Source organism: Lytechinus variegatus, chromosome 12, assembly GCF_018143015.1.
Source record: "Lytechinus variegatus isolate NC3 chromosome 12, Lvar_3.0, whole genome shotgun sequence".
NCBI lineage: Eukaryota > Metazoa > Echinodermata > Echinoidea > Temnopleuroida > Toxopneustidae > Lytechinus > Lytechinus variegatus.
In genome coordinates, this window is record NC_054751.1 from 21,778,682 (window position 1) to 21,806,680 (window position 27,999).

Below are 27,999 nucleotides of genomic sequence, written 5' to 3' on the forward strand. Positions count from 1 at the left end.
TCTTCAGATAAGCCCAGGTCGACAATGACAAGGTAAATTCCTCTATTGGCCTCATACTTGACATCCAGAGAAAGCAACTAGATACCAGCTGCATAAGGTTGAACTTTGCTCACTCTATATTTGTTTAAACTCATTGGTGTACATGGATCGTAAATGTCGCAATCATGTTAACAAACAGGACGACAGTATGTACCCGGTCGGAAACAGGGGCGGGTCCAGCTTTCGCCAATATGTGGAGGGGGCGGGTAAACTATATTTTCATCCACTTCTTCCCTGATTGGTTACTCAATAAAAAGCAATGGGTTCTTGCAACGACAAGTTAACCCATGACGATTAGTCTGCAAACCCCCATATACTCTGACAAATTTCATAAACAAGTGGATCTTATTTTGGTTTGAGAAAGTTACAGTATACGATTCTATTCAGCTTTAAAAATCTCAAAATACAGGCCACGATAGAAAAAGTCTCCTGCCCCCGTTGTCCAATATTAATAAACGTAGAATTAAAAATAAAACTTACTTGATTTGTAATACATTTTAGTGTAAACATAACCCAGCATGCGATTAAAAGATATTATAGCATAAATCCCTATATAAAAATAAAAAAAACCCGTAAGAATATTGCAAGGATTATAAGTATGAAAAAAGGTTTTATAAGAGTAAAAACAATGGAGTAATCAGAAAATAAAGATCCTGTGCGATGCGGCATAGAATCGAAGAACCACAAAGGGGGGGGGGTATAATGAGAAGTTTAAAAAAAAACAGTCGTATCAATAAAATCATGATGAATTACTTACTGCAGCATTCAACACATCATAAATGAATAACTAAATAAAGATAATGTAAATAGAATAACAATACTGGATTATTACTTCAAAAGATTTAATACATAGAGACTGAGAGTAAATGAAAATATAATCAAATCATGTACACCTATAGGCCTACACCAACCTCGCCTGATTTTATAGAAACAATTTCTAGGTACAGGCCGCATCAAATATTTTATTTTTTTGCCTTACTTATTTATGATCGATGGTCAAATATATCATGACCAAATTAGGTGTGAGAAAATATATTCATGGCATGGTCGAGAGACATGAGTCACTAAACTCACCCCCCCCCCCCTTCCCTGTTTTCCTTAATTTTAGTGGCCAACATCATGCAGTACACATACATTATGCTGGAAAGAAATAAAATGGTGACGGTCAAGATGACAGACAGAATGTGAAATAGATGGTGCTCTTCTATCACTTTGTCCGTCCGAATGATTAGGTATATAGCTAGTGTTCGTGGTACATGTCATTTCTCAATCACTGTCTGATGTTGATTGTTTGGTCTTTGCCTCTTTCAGTGCAGTTGCCAATCTTTTCAGACCCTGGAAAAGAAAGAAAGACATGTCAAAAAATAATAATTAGCTAGATGGACAACGAAATCTGACTTCAAAATTTTCAAAACTAAATATAAACTAATTTGTCCCGAACTTCCCACAATATGCGAACATGGGCATTGATAGTGCATTGCCCGCCCGTGATTGCCCGTTTCTATAATACATGAAAATCACCAAATTAATAATCAATTAGACTGGTGATTGCAGCAACCACTTATATTGAAGCGGTGTGGCCCAGTGGATTTGTCTTCGGACTTTGAAACAGAGGGTCGTGGGTTCGAATCCCAGCCATGGCGCAATTTCCTTTAGCAAGAAATTTATCCACATTGTTCTGCACTCGACCCAGGTGAGGTGAATGGGTACCCGGTATGAAGAGATTCCTCAAATGCTCGAGCGCCCGATCAAGGTAGCCGTGCTAAAGCCGGGGTAATAATAGCAGGGCCCGCTGGGAGAACAGTTTTCGGAACTGAAGTGGCTACCCTGGGTAAATATGCGGATATCATTATTATTATTATTATTATTGTACCTTACCTCTTCGAGGTCAGTTTCTGAGACTTTTGAGAAGGATGCTCGTAGATAGGGACACGATTGGTAATCTTCCAGGGGTGAAAGGCCCACCTGGTACCATCATAAACTGGTTCTTTACGGCGAAGGAATAGATGAAACTTTCAGAGTTTCCTTCAAGTCCAATTAATTTGATCCATAAAAACATACCAGATTGTGGCACACTCCATGTAGCAAGTCCTGGGTGAAAAGGGAGAGGGTTTAAATATGTTTGTATTATCTTCTCTTGCTCTCTATCTCTTGATACTAAAACCACCCCTTTCCATGGAATTTTTTTATGTTAATTGATTGTTGACCATATTAGTCAATGGTAAAATTACCATAATAGTAACACTGATCTGTTCCCCCTAAGGGGGAGGGGGGGCTCGAAGGTCGATGGGTGTGGAGGGTCCGTTCCCACCTGTTACTCCCTATGGAGCCCTGTTCCTCCTAATTTCCACCCAATCCCGCATCCCTTATTACTGATTTTTTTTTTACCTGTGAGATGTTTTTGAGCAGCCTGGGCCACGATATCCCGTCGACGTTGATAGAAGTCTCTCAAATCATCGGCTCGACGTACGAACTCTTCTATACCCCATCGCCTTACAAGTCTATTGACCACCACCTATGTCATGGTGTTTGAGATTTGAAAGGAAGGGGGTTAAAAAAATGGTATCCTTTTGGGGGCAACAAATAGAGAATTTATGTATTATAAAGTTATGAAGATCATCGTCATGGAATTATTTCGGTGTGGGTAATGAATATTCACTATTTTGGTGATACCGTATAGTTACAATTGGAGCAAAATCTTAGGATTCGCACCCCCCCCCCCCCCCGGAAAAGACTGTGTTGAGAACGCCGGGTGACGAATTGGTCAAAATACTAATATTTCTATAAAAAAAATGTTTATAAATTGCAGACTTACCACAGTGAACAAATTGTCAAATCTATAGGCTTACATACCTGCGCAAATATGCTAGCATGCTGAACAGTATACTGTAGGTCGTAGAACATTCGTGTTACTAACGCATTAGGTCCAGACACCCAGCCTATTCGGAACCTATAATCAATACATTACAATTAATTAATTTTAGGATATATGGTGAATAACTATTTTACAATAATTGAATATATTAATTAGGCTATTATCCCAGGGCATACACTCTAAATTACAGGGATTTAAAATAAGTCCAACTGGACTTTAGTTAGGGACCAGTCGATTTCTGGATTTAGTTTTAGTCCTAAAGACTTAAATTTAAAACTTTTGAGATTTAAAAATGAATCTTATGGATTCAAACTAAATCCGGACTTTGATTGGTCCCTAACTACAGTCCATGTGGACTTATTTTAAATCCCTGTAATTTAGAGTGTACGATATACCAGCAATTTTTTAATCAAGCAAAAGCGGTTTTGAAATGATTTTTGTAATATAAGTCAAGGGAAATATACGTGTATGCATGCCATTTTCGACTTTTAGATCTCTCATAATAAACATGCCTAGTTCTTTTTTTGTCGGAAAACACTGTTGAATCCTGTCAATATTTAAAAGAATAACCACCCACAACTATATAGCTGCGGCTTTTATCTATAGACTTACCCGGCACCCAGCACCTTCGAGAAGCTATCACACCGAATGACTCTCCCGTCAACGTCTAAAGATAAGTAAGATGGAAGTCGCTCCTAAAAAAAAACAAGAAAGTTAATATTCAGCAGATAAGGTTTAACATTCCATTTTAAAAACATATAATATTTTTTACACTTTGTGTTAAAAAAAATCAATATACTTGCAATATACTCTAACTTTCACCATTTTCTTTTCGACTTTCCTTTTAATCAGAAAACAACTTCAAATTCCGATTTTGCCCCCCCCCCCCCTCCGGTCCCCGGTTACAAATGCATAAAACCTATAGTGCGTTACCGTGGAGCATTGTGGCCCAGAGGGTCGTGGGTTCGAATCCCAGCCATGGCGTAATTTTCTTCAGCAAGAAACTGATCCACAATGTGCTGCACTCAACCCAGGTGAGGTACATCATACCGGTAGGAAGTAATTCCTTAAAGGAGAATGAAACCATTGGAACAAGATAGCTTGTGTGAAAACAGAAAAGTCAAAGAAACAGATCAACGAAAGTTTGAGAAAAATCGGACAAATAATGAGAAAGTTATGAGCATTTGAATATTGCGATCGCTAATGCTCTGGAGATAGCAAATTGGCAATGCGACAAAGATGTGTGATGTCACTGATGAACAACTCTCCCCATTACTTTAGTATATATTTCATTTGAATTGCCTCTTTTATCACATCTATCCATAGATCATGTGTTCTTTCTACATGAGGGCATGTAGTACATATTTTTTAAGAATACATCATGGATAAAGAGTTTGTATCATCATAAGAAAAAGCAAATAGAGACATTTTAAGGGCTTTTATAGTCCACCAAAGAGAAAGTTGTTCATCAGTGACATCATACATCCTTGTCGCATTGCCAATAGGAGGATCTCCATGGCATTAGTGATTGAAATATTCAAATGCTCATAACTTTCTCATTATTGTTCCAATTTTTCTCAAACTTTCTTTATTCTTATTCTTTGATTTTATGTTTCTACATAAGCCTACTTGTTCCAAGGGTTTCATTCCCCTTTAAGAAGCTGTTTGCGCTCTGAACGCCTAGCTTAGCCGGGTAATATAGGAGCGCCTTGAGCACCTAACAAGGTGGATATGTGCGCAATATAAATACCCTATATTATCTAGATTTTCAAAGTTCTTCATCAAGATTTTTGTCAGACAACTTGATCAACTTTGTCAAGTGTCCTTGCTTCTAATTGGCTGTGACGACAACGTTACTATGGTTACTGTTGGATAAAACGTCTGAGAACTCCTTTCATGAAAAGCTCACCCGGATGTTGCCGACAGTTACGATTCGTACTAAGTACATAGCAGCTACCCCTCCCCATGAATAACGCACTGACAAATTTTAAGAATTCAGTACCTTTTTGAACTGTAAGAAGTAGTAGGAGTCATCTTCAATGATAATGAAATCATACTTCTGTGCAAGGGCGTATATCCTTTTTCGTTTTTCTAAAGTTGTCGTTTCTCCGGATGGATTGTTGCCGTTTGGTACTGTGTACATCACTTTAGGTCTTTCACTCCTGTAAATCATAATATCATTAAAGTAATTACATGAATAACTGATAACAATTAAAAAAAATTATAAAGTACAAAGAGAAACTTCGTGAGCTCGTCTGATATTGCGACTCTGCCCAAAGACGACTTTTTGCTTTAAATAACTTTGGTAATCTTTTATTTTCTTTTACTCATCGCCTCGATGAATTATGGTGATTGCATTTAACTATCATTTTCTTTTAAATTGTGAATAAATAACATTAAACAAACAAACTAACTATTTCCCGCCAACAAAATCAGACGAGGTGATTAATAAGTTCCACGATTCGTAAGTTTGACCGATTAGACGTACAATGGTTACATCAATAAATGATATAGGATACAGAAATAAACTAAGCTAATAGCGTTCCACACGGGGAAGACTCGTCAACAGACTTGGCGATTTAGTTGATTCAAAATATTTTGAAAAACAACAACAATTAACTAAATTTTGTAGTTATAAAATGTCAGACGGGGTAATCAATGAAATCTATATTTAAAGAAATGTACATTCTTGTCAAACGATAAGAATTTCCTTTAAATTTGAAACAAAATGACAAGGATTTTTTTAAATACAGAAATTGTATTAAGAGTCCCTCTGACAAAGTATTTAACTTTGAGTATAGACTGTTTAAGAGTGGGTTATAATCTAACATTTTGAAAATGTTATTATTTCTCAGAGCTGTCTTTATATTTCAGGTTTAGAGTAAAATGGGCTATGTTGGAGAGAGGGGTGAGGGGTTTTATCTTACCATTTCTGTTCATCCGATCTATCATACTTTGAGAGTATCTCTTCAAGCTGATCGATGTTTGGTCCATCTTCTTCGGTTCTTAAGGATATAGGTTCTGCCTCATATCGTCGTAACTTCATATAATCAATATTTGAACGGGGGAAAAATGATAAAAGTACGAAGACGTGAATTTTGTCACATACGATAACCCCTTCACGTCGCGTTATATGATTATGGTATCCCTTAGAATTTTCCGGCAGTGGGGAAGCAAGGAATGTGTACCCGATCGCCACTTAAAGTATACAGACGTCACTTTCTGCTAGCCCATGTTAGTACACCACTATACTGTCCTGGACAAAAAGGGGAGAGTGGGTCGGGGGCGTATCCAGGATTTTTTTCCAAAAAAGGGGGGGGGGCACATTTTCCCAAGGCAAGGAAAGTTTTACAAAGTCCTCACCTGTGTATGAACGACATATTCCCATTGAAAATATTTGCTGTTACTATTAAGGGAGGGGGGACACTCGTGTATGAACGACATATTTACATTAAAGATATTGAATATGACTCCCAGGAGGGGAGGGGCACGGGCAGCACGCCCCCCCCCCCCGGATCCGCCACGTGTGTGAATAGTGTTTACTCTACTTCGCCACCTCAAAAGAAAGTTCTATCATTCCAGAATCAAATAGATACGGAATCTTAAAAGAAGACACAAAGACGGGTTAAATGACGAGGAGGCGACGGCTTATTCGACTTGTTTGGGACAAAAAAAAATGTCGAGTTATTGAAACTTGCCATGACGACTTGTCCGGAAAGGAAGACAGGGTAACGAGTTGTTGAAACTTGATAAGTCGACTTGTTTGTGATAAGGAGACAATCTGACGAGTTGTTGGAATTCACCAAGTCGACTTGTTCGGAAATGAAAATAGGATGACGAGCTGTTGAATCTTGGTAAGTGGACTTGTTTGCGACAAGAAGACGAGATGTAAAATTATTGAAACTTGGCAAATCAACTTCTTTGGAACTGTAGACAAGATGCCGTGTACCAAAATGGAACAACTCATCATCTTTTTTTCTCCCAAACAAGTCCACTTACCAAGATTCAACAACTCGTCATCTTATTTACATTTCCGAACCAGTCGACTTGCTGAATCCCAACAACTCGTCAAATTGTCTTCCTACTATTACCATGATTACAAACAAGTCAATAATACCAAGTTTCAGCAATTTGTCATTTTGTCAACATTTCCGAACAAGCCGACCTGCCAGGTTCCAATAACATGTCTTCTCGTCATTTAACCCGCCCTTTCGTCTTATTATCTCGCAATCTGCCTGGCACTTAGAAGCTTCAGTAGATCATGCATTTTGGTGGTGAAAGGTTATTCACAAAACTTAGTGACAATATAAGGAGAAAAGTTAACATAAATTCAATCTTCATCGGCCAGATATGACCATTTCCATATTAACTTTTCCATGTACCCATAAGCTTAATTGCAAATCACTGCAATGACATCATGTCGTCGGTGATAGAGGTTCGAATACATGAATCGGGGATGAGATTTCTCTTATCTTACCATTCCAGTGAATGCAGCATAGAAGTAGTCAGTGACAATAACTTTATCACCAGGATTCACAAAGGTGGATACAGCCTAAATAATGAAGGAAATGACAGAGTGAGAAAAATATATTCAAAGATTCATTATAAAATCTACTAGTATTTCAGCGAACATCATCCAACTGTCGATGGTAACGACAAATATTCTACAATATGATGAATAATCATCGCTATTTTGCATTTCCACGAAGGCCACCATGACCACTATAAACTCTCATCATCAATACCAATATCAGTTTCTATATTTCCAAATAAGTTTATTTATACACCCCCACCTCTCTCGGATCCCTCCAGCTCCCTTTCTCGACATTTTCCGCTCTCCATCTCCATTATCTTTCTATAGAACCTTTCTCCTTCTCTACTTCCCTCTCTCTCTCCTCTACCCCCTCCCTCCCGGGTGCCAGCTCACCTCTTTACCATAATTTCTCCTTATCTTATCTCTCTCTCTCTCCTCATTTCTCCAGTCTCCATCCTTTCTCCTTCTATTACCCCACTGATGCCATGGATCCCTCCAGCATTCACGATAACCCTCAATGCTTTCTCCTTGTTCTCATCGCCATAGGTTGGAGGATTGTGCATCTTCATTGTCAGTTCTGTCACCCATTCACGCAGAGGGACGATCCTGCCATGAAAATGTTGGGAGACCACGTTCCATTGATTAACTTTGAAATCATGATGATTTAAACACGTACAAATAATATTTCTTTCATTCATTTGACGTACGATAAAACGGTCCGCGTAGATTTAAAAAAAATGCGTTGTTTACGATGGCATAAACACCGTGCTATTTCTCAAACTTTTATACATGTATAAGAAAAGCTAACAAAAGTTGTAGGATATCGAATATGGTTTGAATATAACCAATACAATGTTAAGATATGAAAAAAAAGGTTTACCCATCACAAAGATTGTATTGTTGAGCTACTTTCATATCTTCCTCACTCAATTCTATCGTAGTACCATCTCTGAAATGAAAAAAAAAACATATAATCAAAAAGATATGTGTGATATGGATATAGCAAAGATAGTTCCATCAAGCAGCCATTTTCACGATGTTGGAGAGCGAACAATAAAACCTGTGCATCAATCAGTTGTTTTCATGGGTCCAATATACAAGATTCCCATTGACATCGTTGTTATTTGGAGCGTGGAGCTTTGTAGCCCAGTGGATCAGTCTCTGGACTATGAAACAGATGGTCGTGGGTTCGAATCCCAACCATGGCATAATTTCCTTCAGCAAGAAATTGATCCACAATGTGCTGCACTCAACCCAGGTGAGGTAAATGGGTACCTGATAGTGATTTATTCCTTGAAACGCAGCGCGCGTAACAGCTTAGAGACTTCTGACAAACTAGCGCATGTATAAGCAAGTATAATTATTATTTCTTCTAACATGGCTGCTTGTGGCGTTATGCATGTGGTAACCCTCTCCAGACCTAAATCGGTCATTTATTATATCTAACATTTATATCTAAAATAAATAGAGTAAAATTCACCAAGAAACATGATGGAAATTTTTAACAAAACCTGATCCAAAATAATTATTGAATATTGAATATTTTGTGAAAAAAAAATAATTTTGCACAACTTCATGAATAGCAACAGTTGGGCTGATATCATGACATATGTCCCCACTTTCTGTTATTTCGTATTCATACACGTGTATATGATGATGTTTTCCTTGTAACAGCCAAGAATAAGCTGCAGCAGTGGCGATTTCAAGTTCAGTATTGACCTTTTGGTGTTGGTGTTAGGTCCATTTTTACACGATTACAACGCCCAACATAAAATGAAGATGGTCCCTAAAAAGTCACTCACTAGTTGTTGAGATGTCAATAATGTGATCTGGATCAGTTTTACAAGCTAAGAATAAGTTTTGGAGCAAGGGCAAGCAATCCAAACTTCCACACCAACACCAAGGCCAACACCGGACTGGAAACCACCCAATGATTATCTTACACATTAAATATTTGATAAGTTATCAATCCATTTTTATTCAATTCTTGACTGAAAAAATTTTAATAAATACAATTTAAGATGCAAAAGAATACATAGGGATATGACATCAGCTTGCTCATCGCATAAATCATGAGGGCATGCATAGAACCATTTCACCGGATTAATGCAATTATTTGAACTGTAATTCCTTGTCCGATTTCGATGAAATCATCAGTATTATGTTTATCTGTTCAAATCATATTATTTTCAATCTGGAATATCCCTTTAATGCCGAACGTACATCTGTTCATGTGACATGACACCACGTGAGCCCGTTCGTATCACCTAACACTGAAAAGGTGAAAGCTTGATGTTTCCTTTTTGTTCCTATTTAGTTCCTGTAAACATTCCTTCACCGTGCGACTACATTTTGAGTTGTTATAGGGGAACACATTTTCCATTCCCCCAATTTTCCCGATGTTTTTCCTACTCTTACATGATAAGTCTACAAAGTGAGCTCAATAAAGTAAAAAAAATGTCAAATCGGATGTAAAAAAGAAAGACTTCCAAAATTTGTACAAGAAATGGCCATGTAATTTCGATTTGATGACATTCATATACTATAGTGCGTATCAAAAAAAAGTTTACACTTAGAAAAAGTCCTGTCAAATTATTCATTTGTAGTATTCTGAAATTTTTTCCACATTTTAACATTGATACAGGTCCATTAAAGCAAATGACGATATAACTGTCAAAAAGTATTTTCCTCTTGAGTGAGCACCACTTACTTTTGCAAAGTTAGTGAAAAATGATTTGCGCAGAACTCTGAAATAGTTTTGCAAATAAAAGTAGACCTTAATCATGAAGAACACATAGAATTTAGCTAATAAAAGTGATTTGAAGATATCTTTTACCCTTTTTAACTTGTTTCCTTGCCCAAAACACTTCGAATAGAGCCATTGCGCTCCACCCCACTCCCCCACACACTGAAGCCATCGTGATGATATTTGCTTTACACTGATCTGTGATTTTCATGAAATGGCTTGTGCTTGATTTTAATTTTGTTAATCATTGTCAAGCTTGGAAAAAGTGGAGAAACAAGTATTAAATGATGAATGAAATATAAACCCACTTTAAGTGCTAAAAACTTAGTGAAAAACTGCTGGAGATGTCTGATATAAGCTTTTGTTTAGATTAAGTTATGTCCTCAGATCCACCTGGCACAAAAGGGGTGAAGGTTGTGCTAAGTACATGTTAAATTTATAATTTTGTTGGCAAATTGTCACAACATGTTTGCATGTATACGTTTTTTTCAACTGACTCAATGTGAAAGGGAAATGTACGAGAAATGTTTCGCAAAGTAAGTTTGACTTCGCCTTTTCCCCTTGGCACAGCGTGAAAACGAGCAAATCTGCGCAGATTTCTGCGAGCTTTACAAAAATGAACAGTGCTCACTCAAGTGTAACATTCTGTCAATTTTTTTATTTTCATTGGATAGATGAGACCCAAACCGAAGGGTATATGTAGAAAAATGACCCACATGTTGAATATATTTTAATTCCCAGAGCTTTTTCAAAGTGTAAACTTTTTTTTGATACGCACTGTATAATGTTAACAAACCAAGCTATAATAAAACGTTTCCGTAAAATACGTCTGGCCCAACAAAATAATTGTTCTTGCCAATACACCATAATGTACATGTTCGTAGACATCTCAGTGCTAAAAAGCATGGGCCTATAAGCATGGGCGCATTGAACATATAATTAGATATATATACACAGCTATATAAAGTTTTACAATGGTGCTAACAGAATGATGAAGACCCATAATACCGAGCAGGTATGGAAGCTTAAAAGCGCCACCGAGATGTTGAGATAATTATCTCGGGAAGTCGACATCTTGATAGCAAAAGATAAGATGACGAGATCTTGGATCTCATCATGTCGACATCTTTTAGAAGAGATGATGAGATGACAAGATCCTGGATCTCATCATGTCAACATCTTTTAGAAGAGATGTTGAGATGACAAGATCCCGGATCTCATCATGTTGACATCTTTAAGAAGAGATGATGAGATGACAAGATCCTGGATCTCATCATGTTGACATCTTTTGGAAGAGATGATGAGATGACAAGATCCCGGATCTCATCATGTTGACATCTTGTAGAAGAGATGATGAGATGACAAGATCCTGGATCTCATCATGTCAACATCTTTTAGAAGAGATGTTGAGATGACAAGATCCCGGATCTCATCATGTTGACATCTTGTAGAAGAGATGATGAGATGACAAGGGCCTGGATCTCATCATGTTGACATCTTTTGGAAGAGATGATGAGATGACAAGATCCCGGATCTCATCATGTTGACATCTTGTAGAAGAGATGATGAGATGACAAGATCCTGGATCTCATCATGTTGACATCTTGTAGAAGAGATGATGAGATGACAAGATCCTGGATCTCATCATGTTGACATCTTTTAGAAGAGATGATGAGATGACAAGATCCCGGATCTCATCATGTCAACATCTTTAGAAGAGATGTTGAGATGACAAGATCCCGGATCTCATCATGTTGACATCTTGTAGAAGAGATGATGAGATGACAAGGGCCTGGATCTCATCATGTTGACATCTTTTGGAAAAGATGATGAGATGACAAGATCCCGGATCTCATCATGTTGACATCTTTTAGAAGAGATGATGAGATGACAAGATCCCGGATCTCATCATGTCGACATCTTTAGAAGAGATGATGAGATGACAAGATCCCGGATCTCGTCATGACGACATCTTTTAGAAGAGATGATGAGATGACAAGATCCCGGATCTCGTCATGTCGACATCTTTTAGATGAGATAATCTGACAAGATGCTTGCACCTGCACGCATTAACACCGACAGGAATTTGGTTGATATTCGATTTTCGATATTCAAACTGTGAAGTTGGTTCGATATTCAAACGCGTGTGAATTTGGTTAATTTTCGATATTAAAAATTAGGGGCTTTCAAAGCTAAATAGGGGGTTTAACAGGTGCAGCACATCTCGGGCAACCATAAATACACTGGCTTGCCCTATTACGAGGACATTTAGGGGACAAGGTCAGTGAATAAAAGGGCATGAAATTTTTAATTTTTGATTTTTTTTCGAGGGACCCCTAGAGATATCCCGACGGCTTAGCCAGGGTAACCACGAGATAATTATCTCGGGAAGTCGACATCTTGATAGCAAAAGATAAGATGACGAGATCTTGGATCTCATCATGTCGACATCTTTTAGAAGAGATGATGAGATGACAAGATCCCGGATCTCATCATGTCAACATCTTTTAGAAGAGATGTTGAGATGACAAGATCCCGGATCTCATCATGTTGACATCTTTAAGAAGAGATGATGAGATGACAAGATCCTGGATCTCATCATGTTGACATCTTTTGGAAGAGATGATGAGATGACAAGATCCCGGATCTCATCATGTTGACATCTTGTAGAAGAGATGATGAGATGACAAGATCCTGGATCTCATCATGTCAACATCTTTTAGAAGAGATGTTGAGATGACAAGATCCCGGATCTCATCATGTTGACATCTTGTAGAAGAGATGATGAGATGACAAGGGCCTGGATCTCATCATGTTGACATCTTTTGGAAGAGATGATGAGATGACAAGATCCCGGATCTCATCATGTTGACATCTTGTAGAAGAGATGATGAGATGACAAGATCCTGGATCTCATCATGTTGACATCTTGTAGAAGAGATGATGAGATGACAAGATCCCGGATCTCATCATGTTGACATCTTGTAGAAGAGATGATGAGATGACAAGATCCCGGCTCTCGTCATGACGACATCTTTTAGAAGAGATGATGAGATGACAAGATCTATGATCTCGTCATGTCGACATCTTTTAGATGATATGATCTGACAAGATGCTTGCACCTGCACGCATTAACACCGACAGGAAGTTGGTTGATATTCGATTTTCGATATTCAAACTGTGAAGTTGGGTCGATATTCAAACGCGTGTGAATTTGGTTGATTTTCGAAATTCAAAATTAGGGGCTTTCAAAGCTAAATAGGGGAGTTTAACAGGTGCAGCACATCTCGGGCAACCATAAATACACTGGCTTGCCCTAGTACGAGGACATTTAGGGGACAAGGTCAGTGAAGAAAAGTGCATGAGATTTTTAATTTTTTTTTCGAGGGACCCCTAGGGATATCCCGACGGCTTAGCCAGGGTAACCACGTATCTTGACTTGTAGAACTCGACTCGGGCAACCAGATAAACACTAGCTTTACCCGGCGCATGCACATTTAGGGGGCTCAAATTAACAAAATTAAAGGGAATAAAGGGTTATTTAGAGCACCTTTTTTAATTTAAAAAAGTATATTTTTTTCAAGGGGCCCCCAGAGATATCCAACGGCCTAGCCGGGGCAAACAGGCATCCTAACTTGTTGAACGTGACCCGTGCAACCAGATAAACACTAGCTTGATCAGGTGCATGCGCATTTTGAGGGCTAAAATTAACTAAAATAAAGGAATATTGGGCTATATCAAGCATTTTTTATATTAATAAAGTGATTTTTTTAAGTGGCCCCCCAAGATATCCAAACGGCCTATAGCCGGGACAACCAGGTATCCTAACTTGTAGATCTTGACCCGGGCAACCAGATTTGCACTAGCTTCATCTGACGCATGCAAATTTTGGGGGCTCAAATTAACAAAATTAAAGGAATATAGGGCTATTTCAAGCATGGGGAACCACGGTCCTGACTTTTTCCCCATCCCTTGGTACCGCCAATGGGTACAGTAAAAAAACAAGGAAAGATAGAAAAAAGAGAAAGAAGCGAAAGGGGGAAATAGGAAAGAAAGGGGGGGAAGGGAGAGAAAGGAAAGGGAGAACTGATGGGTTGATCGTATCATTGTATGAACAGGATATTTTATAATCATGCCCCGAGCATAAGGGCGAAGCTCAATGCGTGATAAGGACAAAAAAGAGAGGACACACCATGGCGCACGCAGCAAAAATTTGCTTCATAATAAATCTCAGGCGAGCGAAGTGAGCGAGACAAAAAAATCACCTTTAACTTTGAGATTGATTTTGACATGGTATGCAGAAAATGACATCATATTTTTTTTTTGGAGGGGGGAGTGCTATGCGGATCGGGTCCGGGGCAATGATGGCACCAAGTTTTTTAACCTAGGAGGAGGAAAAACAAACATTTTGGGGCCGGGGATGGTGACACACAATTTTTTAAAAATCGAGTGAGGAGCTCGAAAATGTAGTCCCTATACTGAATTGAAAAGGGACCTGTTAAGGATTAGCTGTTTGCATTGATCGGGTCATAAAGATGATATCTCACCAAATAAATAATGCAAGCGCGAAGCGCGAGCTGAAAATTTTTAATATCCGGGATGATACCTGGACGTTCTAAGCACTTTTTGTAATACTAATCATGAACTGAATGGCTATCTAATTAGCTGAAAATATTTCATTTATGAAAATTATGAATACGCAGGATATGTATCTCGCTAAAACGAATAATGAAAACTCTAATAACGTATGATTTTTAAGCCCCATGTGAACAGATAATTTACTTATCTCAATCATTAATAACTGCGAGCGTGTAGCGCGAGCAACATTTTGAATGGAGGAAAAAAATAAAATTTAAAGAACAAAAAACATTTTTGGAGAATTATGACGTTTACAACACACTTTTTTCTTCAAATTTCGGGGGGGGGACTCACTGGGGCCTCCCCATTCGGTGGCGCCACTGGTCTGGGGCGGAGCCCCCGGAACCTCGTGATATTTTTAAATATTGCAGATGGCCAATTTTTTTTATCATATCGCGGGTACATACACCACAATTATATTAAGTTCAACGCAGTTGCGGATAATAAACGAAATATGCTAAGGCACGACAACATAGCAAATGTGGAATAATTTGAAAAAGTCGCAAGCGAGCGAAGCGAGCTAGAAAATTTTGGCCTTTTAAAATGATTTTGAAATTAAATTCTAATTATGTGATAGTCGCTTTGGAAATTTAGTCGATCAATCAATCAAGAGCTTTGAAATTAGTCACGCGATATTGTCTAAAAGAGACATTTTCGTTCATGAAAGTTTTATTGGAGGGGTATTACTCCTTGCTGGTTAATTGAATTGAAAGATACATGCAAAAGAAAATGTCTCATGACAATCATTCAAAGATTAGAGGAGCTTTATACTCATATTTTATATTTTGACAATACGTTTTCTATCGATATACGTCGACATCTTTTCTCCAAGATATGACGATCTACAACAAAAGGTTAAATATATTCATTCGACCCAACCAATTCTCATTTTTTTTTAATTTTGTAAACTGATTACAATGAAGAGTATGTGTAATGATTAGACTGATTCTAAAAACAAAGAATGGGCAACCACTAAACATATTTTGTGCAAATAAAAGAAAAATACATGTGTCACTCAGCTTTCGGAATATTTTATTGGCGGAGGAATGAGGACTGAGTATAATAGATTAAGATCTGCTCATGAGATGCTTTACCGAGTTGCCCCCTTAATGTGCATGCACCGGTCAAGCTAGTCAAGCTAGTGTTTATCTGGTTGCCCGAGTCGAATTCTACAAGTTAGGATACGTGGCTACCATGGCTAGGCCGTCGGGATATCCCTGGGGCCGGCCTCTTGAAAAAATACTTTTTTTTAGTTAAAAATGCTCTAAATAGCCCTTTATTCCCTTTAATTTTGTTAATTTGAGCCCCCTAAATGTGCATGCACCGGGTCAAGGTAGTGTTTATCTGGTTGCCCGAGTCGAGTTCTACAAGTTCAGATACGTGGTTACCCTGGCTAAGCCGTCGGGATATCTCTAGGGGTCCCTCGAAAAAAAAATCAAAAATTAAAAATTTCATGCCCTTTTATTCACTGACCTTGTCCCCTAAATGTCCTCGTAATAGGGCAAGCCAGTGTATTTATGGTTGCCCGAGATGTGCTGCACCTGTTAAACCCCCTATTTAGCTTTGAAAGCCCCTAATTTTTAATATCGAAAATTAACCAAATTCACACGCGTTTGAATATCGAACCAACTTCACAGTTTGAATATCGAAAATCGAATATCAACCAAATTCCTGTCGGTGTTAATGCGTGCAGGTGCAAGCATCTTGTCAGATTATCTCATCTAAAAGATGTCGACATGACGAGATCCGGGATCTTGTCATCTCATCATCTCTTCTAAAAGATGTCGTCATGACGAGATCCGGGATCTTGTCATCTCATCATCTCTTCTAAAAGATGTCAACATGATGAGATCCGGGATCTTGTCATCTCATCATCTCTTCTAAAGATGTCGACATGATGAGATCCGGGATCTTGTCATCTCATCATCTCTTCTAAAAGATGTCAACATGATGAGATCCGGGATCTTGTCATCTCATCATCTTTTCCAAAAGATGTCAACATGATGAGATCCAGGCCCTTGTCATCTCATCATCTCTTCTACAAGATGTCAACATGATGAGATCCGGGATCTTGTCATCTCAACATCTCTTCTAAAGATGTTGACATGATGAGATCCGGGATCTTGTCATCTCATCATCTCTTCTAAAAGATGTCAACATGATGAGATCCAGGATCTTGTCATCTCATCATCTCTTCTACAAGATGTCAACATGATGAGATCCAGGATCTTGTCATCTCATCATCTCTTCTACAAGATGTCAACATGATGAGATCCGGGATCTTGTCATCTCATCATCTCTTCCAAAAGATGTCAACATGATGAGATCCAGGATCTTGTCATCTCATCATCTCTTCTAAAAGATGTCAACATGATGAGATCCGGGATCTTGTCATCTCATCATCTCTTCTAAAAGATGTCAACATGATGAGATCCGGGATCTTGTCATCTCATCATCTCTTCTACAAGATGTCAACATGATGAGATCCGGGATCTTGTCATCTCATCATCTCTTCTAAAAGATGTCAACGTGATGAGATCCAGGATCTTGTCATCTCATCATCTCTTCTACAAGATGTCAACATGATGAGATCCAGGATCTTGTCATCTCATCATCTCTTCTACAAGATGTCAACATGATGAGATCCGGGATCTTGTCATCTCATCATCTCTTCCAAAAGATGTCAACATGATGAGATCCAGGATCTTGTCATCTCATCATCTCTTCTAAAAGATGTCAACATGATGAGATCTGGGATCTTGTCATCTCAACATCTCTTCTAAAAGATGTTGACATGATGAGATCCGGGATCTTGTCATCTCATCATCTCTTCTAAAAGATGTCAACATGATGAGATCCAGGATCTTGTCATCTCATCATCTCTTCTACAAGATGTCAACATGATGAGATCCAGGATCTTGTCATCTCATCATCTCTTCTACAAGATGTCAACATGATGAGATCCGGGATCTTGTCATCTCATCATCTCTTCCAAAAGATGTCAACATGATGAGATCCAAGATCTTGTCATCTCATCATCTCTTCTAAAAGATGTCAACATGATGAGATCCAGGATCTTGTCATCTCAACATCTCTTCTAAAAGATGTTGACATGATGAGATCCGGGATCTTGTCATCTCATCATCTCTTCTAAAAGATGTTGACATGATGAGATCCAGGATCTCGTCATCTTAACTTTTGCTATCAAGATGTCGACTTCCCGAGATAATTATCTCTACATCTCGGTGGCACTTTTAAGCTTCCATAAGCAGGTAATCTGTAGTCTATTATCACATTCGGCTTTAAATGCCACATACCACACCCCTAATCCTCTTCTCGGAAATCAGTCTCATCTCCCCCCCCCCCCCTATGGTCCATCCCTGCTCCATCTATTTTCTATGACCGCGCTTGCCCGTTCTATCTCTGATCGTCCAATATTCTACCGTTTACGAACCTGAGATTGAACTTCGCCCCTACAAGGTACGTCCGGTCATCGTTTGGCATTCCAAGTGCCATGTCAATGACAGGAAGAGGACTTCCCAGAGCCAGCCTATCTGAAAAGTCAAGACAGAGGACAATTGGCAGTGACATTGGTGGTGAAATTGGTCCAAGCAGTATAGGGGAGGGGGGATGGTGATCACAATAATGTTCTTTTCAGTGACAAAACTGATATCTACTTAAAAACATTATTATTTCTTCACATCATTTATTTTTTCCAATGCTCCCTTCAATACGAACGATTTAATTGTCTGCACATATTAATTTAAACAAATCTGAAAGCTTGCCAAACATCATCCATGTAAATATACATGTATAAAAATTGGATTCTATGTTGCAGTTCATCCATTACAAACAGATTAAAAGAATATCTCGTTCACTTGAGTATAAATCGAACCTTTAGGCCCGTATTCTGAAGTCAGGTTTAACTTAAACTCAGGTTTAAAGTTGTGGTTTAAGTATGGGAAGCCAAAAGTATCAATTTATTAAGTTGTACGTTTCTTATGTTTGCTGTGCTCTTTCCTGATTCATCGATTAGTCAGGCAGCATATGTCATGATTTACCGGCTACTTCGACACTTTTATGTGATTTGTGACATCACAAGGAACAACTTTCAACTTGGTGACAAATTTCTAATGGTCATCTTGACCATGTAAGGGGTCAAAATGTGGTCAATAGGGGTCAACTTTTGGAATTGCCCCGATTGTGTCGAGTTATACATCAAATTGTTTGTCTGGTTATACTGAACAAAAAAGTGTACACAATCATATACTCTTGACCTCCCGTTAAAAAGTTATGACCGGAAATAGCAAAAGGTCAACAAACTTTCGTTTCTGTAACAATGTAACATTGTATATGGCAAATTACACTGAAGGTGTTAAGAAAGCTATTTTCCGGGGGGTTTGTTCTTCCTTTTTGTGCATGTTTGTACTGTTTTTTATTTTCGATTTTAATAAGTTCACATTCAGAGGTCCTTATCCAGAAGATATTAGGGTCAAGAAAAGGTAGGGGAAAGGTAAAAAAGGTCAACATGTAGCTAAAATACACTAAAAGCGACTAGAATCCTAGAAGTCTAATTTTTTGTGGGTTCTTTATTTTGAGAAGTCTGTATCTAAGACATTAAATATATTAAGGGGCTTATTTAGGAACAAAATAGATTAACAGAGATAGACGTCGAATGCATTTAGTGTGGTATCATGGTATTGCAGGAATACCTTGAAACAACTTGACAAACCCTTATGCCCTTAAAATCTTATCATCTTCATGATGTAATAAGTGCAACCAGCTCTTTCCGAGTCTCTCTTTAAGGAATTTTATTTGAGTTCAATTCATTTTCAATTTACTGGTCTTTGATATGTAAAGAAACATTTCCTTCATTGCTTTGTCAGAATATTTCGATCAACAGAAATTATTGTATTGTAGTAGGGTATAAGTGTAATACTATGTTAACAAAATAATATCGATTGACCAGTGCCCCAGCTCCTAAGAAAGATGCATAACATTTCATTTGGATTAACTTAAGAAAATATGATTATTAGGTTTGGATTGAGGATAATATGATAACTTGGGCTCCAATTGCTCCTTAATTAATTCAAATGTGTGACGGTTATATTATTTCTTTTGAAGAGGCAACATCATGCAGGCATGCGTATTGTAGTCGTGTATATGTCAATTATGCTGATGTGATATATTCTGAATATTTCGATCTCTGGAGTCAAGAAGGACTACACATTTTTGGTGCTGTGCTGTTCTGAGCTAATCATCGGGGCAGTTTTTGCATAATTGTAAAAAGAAATTTATAGATTTCGTGCATACTTTTGGTCAATTATTATGTATCTTTCAGTAAAGAAAAATGTAAGTTTTCACAATTTCTGGGGGCAGCTGCCACCCCCGCCTGCTGCGGCATGGCCGTGGTTTACTTCAATGAAATATGTGATTATTCTTTCTGGCGACATCCAGGTAGTTCATCAAGTAGGAAAAAACACGACAAAAGAACAATCAGCATCTTTACATATCACTATCGTGAGAACAGGTATTAAGTTTAAATTCTCGTTGTATGCTCTGGAAAAAAACCTTGATAAACACTTGATAAAATAGTAGGCTTAAAGCCGTGTTAATGACAGCACAATCAGAAATATTGTGCAGTCCTTTTTGGCTCCAGAAATCGAGTGATGGTCAGAATATATCACATCAGCATAATGGACATGACTAACGACTACAATGTGCATGCCTGCAAAATGTTGCCTCTTTGTTAGAAATAATATAACCGTCACTCGTTCCAATTAATCAAGGAACAATAATTGGAGCCCGAACTTATCATATCACCCTCAATCCTAACCTCATTATCTTATTCGTAAGTTACATCAAATAAGATGTTAGGCATCTTTCTTTGGAGTTGGGAGCACTGATCAATCGATGTGTTTATTAGCATAGTATTACACATACACCCCAGGACATTACAATATTTTCTGTTGATTAAAATATTCTGTACAAAGCAAATGGACGAAATGTTTCTTTACATATCAAAGACCAGTAAATTGGAAATGAAAAGAACTTGAATTGAATTCCTTAATCAAGAAACTCGGAAAGAGCTGGTTGCACTTATAACATCATGAAGATGATACGATTTTTATAAGTTTTGTCAAGTCGTTTCAAGGTATTCCTGCAATAAACCATAATACCGCACTAAACTATTCGACGTCTATCACTGTTCATCTATGTTGTTCCTAAATGAGCAGATTTAACCCCCTTTTTATCTAATGGATAATGTCTTCTTAGAGACTTTTCAAAATGAAGAACCTACTTCTAAGATTCAAACCGCTTTTAGTGTATTTTGGATACCAATGAAAGTTTGTTGACCTTTTGACCTTTCCCTGACCTTGTCTTGACCCTTAATATCTTCTGGATAACGACCTCTAAAGATGAAAATATTATGAAAAAAAAAAAAAAAGTACACACATACAAAAAAGAAAAAAACACACGAAAATATTAACTTTTTATCACCTTCAGTGTAATTTGCCATATAATATACAATGTAACGAAAGTTCGTTGACCTCTTGACATTTCCGGTCATAACTTTTTAATGGAAGGTCAAGAGTATGTAGTTGTGTACACTTTTTTGTTCAGTATAACCAGATAAACAATTTGGTGTATGACTCAATACAATTGGGGCAATTCAAAAAGTTGACCCCTATTGACCACATTTTGACCCCTCACATGGTCAAGAAGACCATTAGAAATTTGTCACCAAGTTGGAAGTTGTTCCTTGTGATGTTACCAATGACATAAAAGTGAAAAATCAGACTCAGCCAATTGTTCAAAGTAGATGACATATGCTGCCTGACGAGATGGTGAAGACAATAATCTATATATACTTCCTAAATAATTTATCGGTTGGACGCTTAACTTGAGCTGGTCGTAAAGACTGTTTCACCCGAAGGATCATCACCGACTGGTAGTATGAAGAACACAATTTTTAGAGACAGAATAAAGTATATACAGAGCATGTGCATTAGGGTATGATATTCCCGACCTTTCGTTTGAGGACGCGGACGCTTATTTACAACGGTAGTTGACTTTGGAAGGGACTTTTTGGGCCCGTCATCATGGTCGTAAAACTCAGTCCTGCAATGCAAATTGTGTGACATGAGATTTTTTGTTCGTTTCGCATCTACGACGGAAACATTCAATATGCGTTTCGTGTGCAAAATTCTGGTTGCTACTATGGTAACAGCGATTTATCCGATTGAGGACGACTTTCCAAAGCCACATTTGACTCCTCCTAGAGCTCGAGAGGCCGCCCGGGGGGCCCACTTCCATTGATTAGTGGATACCAGTAGCGACCACCCGTAAAAGGGGACAGAGTGGGCAGGTACGTTACGTATATAGGCCTATGTAACGTTATATGGGTGTCAAAACGATGTTTAAAATGCTGAAAAAGGGATATATATCCAATACTTGTAGGGTTTCACAAGCCAAATACTTGTTAAGAGATGCATTTTCATAATCTGGAAAAGAATTGCTTCCCTTGTTTAGCATGTTTAGGGTACTTTTCGAAACCCCATGGTCGTGCCTGGTATCCACTCATCAATGGAAGTGGCCCCCCCGGAATTTGAATCTAATCCCCATTTCTGGGGAATGTAAAACATAATGCCCCTCACATCGTGTGCGAGAGGCATATCGTTTGTGTATAAGGAGTAAACAAAAGAAACAAAAGGAAACGAGTTCAAAGGTATCGCATATGATGTGTACATATCAACGCATGCGAAATGTTCGGCTGGAGAGGTTGATCTTATCCATGAAATCAATTGCCAGTGATCCACCAATAATCCACATTAAATGTAATATCGATTCGATGGACTGTAATGATCTATATTTAAGCCTTCATTCAGTAAGTTTTTCCTCACTCAATATGTTCTCGATTTGTTTGAAAAACCACTTTCTTATCCATGTCATAAATCTATTTTAGGTCCTGCATTTTGAATATCTCCAGCCATCAGTCGTAATATACATGCATGTATGCGGTACGGGTATCGCGGAAAGGGATTTTGCACACGAAAAGCAGATTTGTAGGGCCTGTAACCCCCCTGTCACACAAAGCTTAGCATTGATCGTAGAGCAGTTTTCTACGTTTGATTCTATTGACTGTAATGCACAATCAATCTTAAAAATCAAGTGTGTGATTAAGCGTTAACTTTTGTGTTAGGGGACCCTAATACTAGCGTCCGTGATGATTGCGAAAGGTCCCAATTGGGTTGTCAGAGCATGTAAATATGAATGGGGTTCCCGGGGGGGCCACTTACATTGACGAGTGGATACCATGCGCGACCAAAAAAAGACGTAAAAAGGATGTCCTTTTCACGATAGGGCACGTTACGTACGTAACGTGAAAAGGGTGTCAAAAACACAAAAATAATGAAAAAAGGGTATCTATTTCGCTAGTAAAATTACGTGTTTAGGGTCGAATTTGCGGGTATGATAAAACAAAATTAAAATGTTTTATAAAGGATGTCCTTTTTGCCCCAACACTACGTGTTTAGAGTCCTATTTGCGCGAGGTGTAGAAGGTGGGGTCGTACTAAACCAAATAAGGTAAAGCCGACAACCAAAGGACCCGTAACAATAAAACATTCCTGTACTTGTTTAGGGGTTCCTTTCAGGGAATATTTGCCAGGAGTATCGTTTTGTTTCCAATACTTGTTAAGGGTAGGGTTTCACACGCCAATACTTGTTAAGGGGTGCATTTTCAGAATATTGAAATTACGTGTTTAGGGTGCTTTTCGAGACCCCATGGTCGCGCATGGTATCCACTCGTGAATGGAAGTGGCCCCCCCCCCGGGATGGGGTTACTGAAGCCGGCCACGATGCTGCCCTCACCGACAACCCCAAGAACAACACGGATCCAAGGCCACACCAACGGCAAAGGAAAAGAACGATAACCTGGTTCAACCCGCCATATAGCCAAAATATCAACACAAACATCGGGAAAAGATTTCTGGCACTTGTGGACCAACACTTCCCCAAGGAACATGAACTCCATAAAATCTGCAACAGAAACACCCTAAAAATAAGCTACAGCTGCATGGATAACAGGGATAACATAGGCAAATCCATAAAGGCACACAACAACAAAGTATCGAATACAGAAAAAAGCCGAGAAACCGAAAAGTGCAACTGCCGGAAAACAGAAGACTGCCCTCTACCAGGAAAATGCACAACAAAAAACGTGATCTACGAAGCCAAAGTTACCACCCCCCACGACAAAAAATCCTACATCGGACTGACTTCCACCACGTTCAAAACCAGACATGCATCTCACAAAGCATCATTTAAGGATAAAGAGAAGAGGCACAGCACCGAGCTCAGCAAGCATATTTTGAAGCTGAAAGATGAGGGCACACCCCACAAGATAACCTGGAGGATCGTACGCCATGCACAACCATACTTTCCACTCACAAAACGCTGCAACCTCTGCCTATGGGAGAAATTTTTCATCATCACTGCAAAGAAAAACAACAATTTGAACTCTCGAACTGAACTCATATCTACCTGTAGACATAAGAAAAAGTTCCTCCTTGCTGGATATGGATAGCCCTACCCCCCCCCCCCCACCTCACTTGTAACCATGCAGTAATGACCCCTAAGTACCCCTTGGGGCCGTTGCATAAAACTTTTTACCTGAGAAAACTCTGGTAAAAACTGAAAACTAAGGTTAGTCTGATTTCTGCCATTGACTTTAACACAGGGCAAAAACTCCGGTAAAAACAACCTGAGTTTTCTCAGGTAAAAAGTTTTATGTAACGGGCCCCTTGTGTGATAAACAAAGCACATGTACCCCTTCAGTAACCCCATTCATATTTACATGCTCTGACAACCCAACATTATACCCCAATGCACATGCTCTGTATATACTTTATCCTGTCTCAAAAAATTGTGTTCTTCATACTACCAGTCGGTGATGATCCTTCGGGTGAAACAGTCTGTACGACCAGCTTAAGTTAAGCATCCAGCCGATAAATTATTTATACTCAGCTCCTACACAGTCAAGCACTATTAGATATTGCAGTATACCACTACTCACTTGCTTACCTATATATACTTCCTAGACAATTATGAATGATTTGAGAGCCAAATGAGCTGAAATATGATATCTCTACCATTAGTGATTTATGCAACAACAGGCTGTCCATACTTAAACCACAACTTTAAACCTGAGTTTAAGTTAAACCCAACTTCAGAATACGGGCAATATTGTTCAGGTGGGATGAACTATTGTTTACCCCCCCCCCCCTCATTTGAATAGTATGACGTCATGGATTTACGCCCCTGATCATTATCATGGATTCCTATAGGAAAGAAATACTCATTAATTTGATTCGAACAGACAATTAAAAACTGGTCGAAAGGTAATGATGATCACTGCATGATAATCATTACCATTTGACCAGTATCAGGATAGTATAGTGCCTATACGAGTACAACCAGAAGTGTCAAAGAAATAGATTGCAAATAAAAGTCAAGTCTTGAAAACAAAAATTTAGTTTGTCAAATCAACATTTGCAGGAGTCGCAAAGTGACCTCAATGTCAAGCTCTATCTAGTCTGCTGGGCAAACCCTTCACTCGAAATAAGGGTCTGAATGTGCAGCCTACTCATGCCTTGTGTACTGAAGGCTCTATTGGAACAGCAAGTTTTGTATGTGCTAGTCTTCGCGTGGAGGCTCACTTGTTGATCAAAGTTCCAATGAGGGTCTGTGCCTGCAGACTAAGCTCTATCCTCCGACAGAACAGCGCATTTACCTGACTTCGTGATCAGTTTAAACCATGCAAATGATAAGTGGTCTGACTCCGCTGCATTTTAAAATCGGATTAAGTATACGGTTCAGATGTTCTATAACTTTAGAACTGAAACTTTAGAGCTTCAAATAAGAAGCCATAATGAAAATAATGAAAATAATGAAACCCCTTCGATCCCCTTCTTCAAAATAACAAAATGGATTCGTTATAACTGGACCGGATCATGATAATGTGTGAAAGGTTTATGAAATTTAAAAGAATGCATCTAATAGGAGCATTCAGAGAACAATTTGGGTGCTGATTTGTCATATGGTAAATGTATGTGTATCTGCAGCGATGGAAATGCACACCTGAAACATGAACTCAAGTCACATTACCTGAGGTCAGGGGCGGAAATCTCTCCCAAAAGGTAGGGGGGACAAGGGTCTGGAAAATTTGACAAGCAAAAAAAAAGGGTATTACCTAAAACAAAATTTAAGGTCATTTAGACGAAAATATATTTGACAAGCAAAAAAAAATGGTCATTTCGTCCCAAAACGCACGTTTTATTCCCATTTTCAGTGATATATTTCTTAGCATCACCAAAGACCCAAAATAGTAGGGGGGACATTTGACATTTTGTCCCCCCTACTATTTTGAGTAGGGGGGGGGACACGACCCCCCTGGGATTTCCGCCCATGCCTGAGGTTCCGGCTGGGGTTATATTTTCATACTTAATTTTGTTAAATAACCCTTTCCGCCATTTGTACGTTTTTATGTTTTTTTTTATAAATCTCCGTAATTAAAGAAGTCTGGGGGAAGAAAATTTGTTACTATTCTGTATGGCGTGATGATCGCGACTAAAAGCTAACCAGAAAACTGCCTTCCACCTGACATAGCAACAATAACACGTTGCGTAATCACATTCATGCAAATCAACATTCCCCCTCAAATGAGATGATGATTCTCTTTAGCTATACAATGCTAAGGGAATTTCGCATTCTATTTCTAAAGCCCCCCCCCCATGGCCGCCGCATTGAAGTTGGATAATTATGACCAACTGTCATGGCGCCCTTAAAGCCGGCCAAGATAAATTATAAATTCACCCTTGACACCAAACGATGTTAATTTTTCAAATCGAATTTGCATGCCAAATACGGGGAAAAGTGATTAAAATTATTATTACTCACGAAATGATCTGATAGGTGATGGCTGGGAGAGTAGAGCCCTTCGAGTAAGAAACTTATCATAATCCATGATAGTGGTGTGCATCAACAAAATTAGTTCGTAGTATATCGTGTAAATGGAAAGTGGTCAAATCACACAGAACCAAGAAAGTGGTGATTATTTATCTAGGCAAAAAAACAGTATCTTGTTCCAGTTGCAGACTAAGACCAAATCATGCAGAACGGTTTCCCCTTAAAAAAAATCCGGAGCAGTCGACCGGTACTTAATTAGGGTACTTAGGGGTACTTAGAGGTACTCATATCTACCTGTAGACATAAGAAAAAGTTCCTCCCCCGGGGGGGGGTACTCGATCAAAAAAGTGGTGGGGGTGTGCCACGGGCGAGACAAAAAACGGGGGCCTTGGAGCGGGCTTATTGTAAAAAGGAGGGTCCTCGGAAAGACAAATGTTTGTGAAAACGGGGGTCCTTGGAACGGATCGCCAGCGTACTAGCGCGTATGCATCCCTACGGAACGGTCATGCGTGCATGATGCAGCTACCGCGGCCTCCGCCGGGGAGCTCTGCGGCCGCTTTTCACCAAAATTGCAGCTCATTCAACGCGATCGGAGCGGCGTAACGAAAAATATGCGAAGCTTTGGAGCGGATTTCTCTCTTCTTTTTCTCTCGATAAGAAGAAAATGCTATGCCTTGGAGCGGCTTTCTTTGTTTTTTTTCCCAACAAGGCAAAAATGCTATGCCTTGGAACGGAAATTTGAGTGTAAAAATGGGGGTCCCCTCCGCGGCACATACCCACTATGCATTATATACTGAGTGCCCCCCCCCCGGGGTTCCTCCTTGCTGGATATGGATAGCCCTACCCCCCCCCCTCACTTGTAACCATGCAGTAATGACCCCTAAGTACCCCTTATGTAATAAACAAAGCACATGTACCCCTTCAGTAACCCCATTCATATTTACATGCTCTGTCAACCCAATGTTATACCCTAATGCACATGCTCTGTATATACTATCAAAAAATTGTGTTCTTCATACTACCAGTCGCTGATGATCCTTCGGGTGAAACAGACTGTACGACCAGCTTAAGTTAAACATCCAACCAATAAATTATTTATATATGTATATATATATATATATATATCTGAAAATTTTTTAGTTTGATGGACATTTTTAATAAAAAACGAGATATAAATATCCAACAAAAGATTATTGCA

General features: G+C 38.7%; 1 pseudogene; it reads right to left on the reverse strand.

The window, feature by feature from the left end:
- Positions 1–93: 93 nt before the first annotated feature.
- Positions 94–27,102, reverse strand: LOC121425115 (annotated as a pseudogene).
- Between the last annotated feature and the right edge of the window lie 897 nt (positions 27,103–27,999).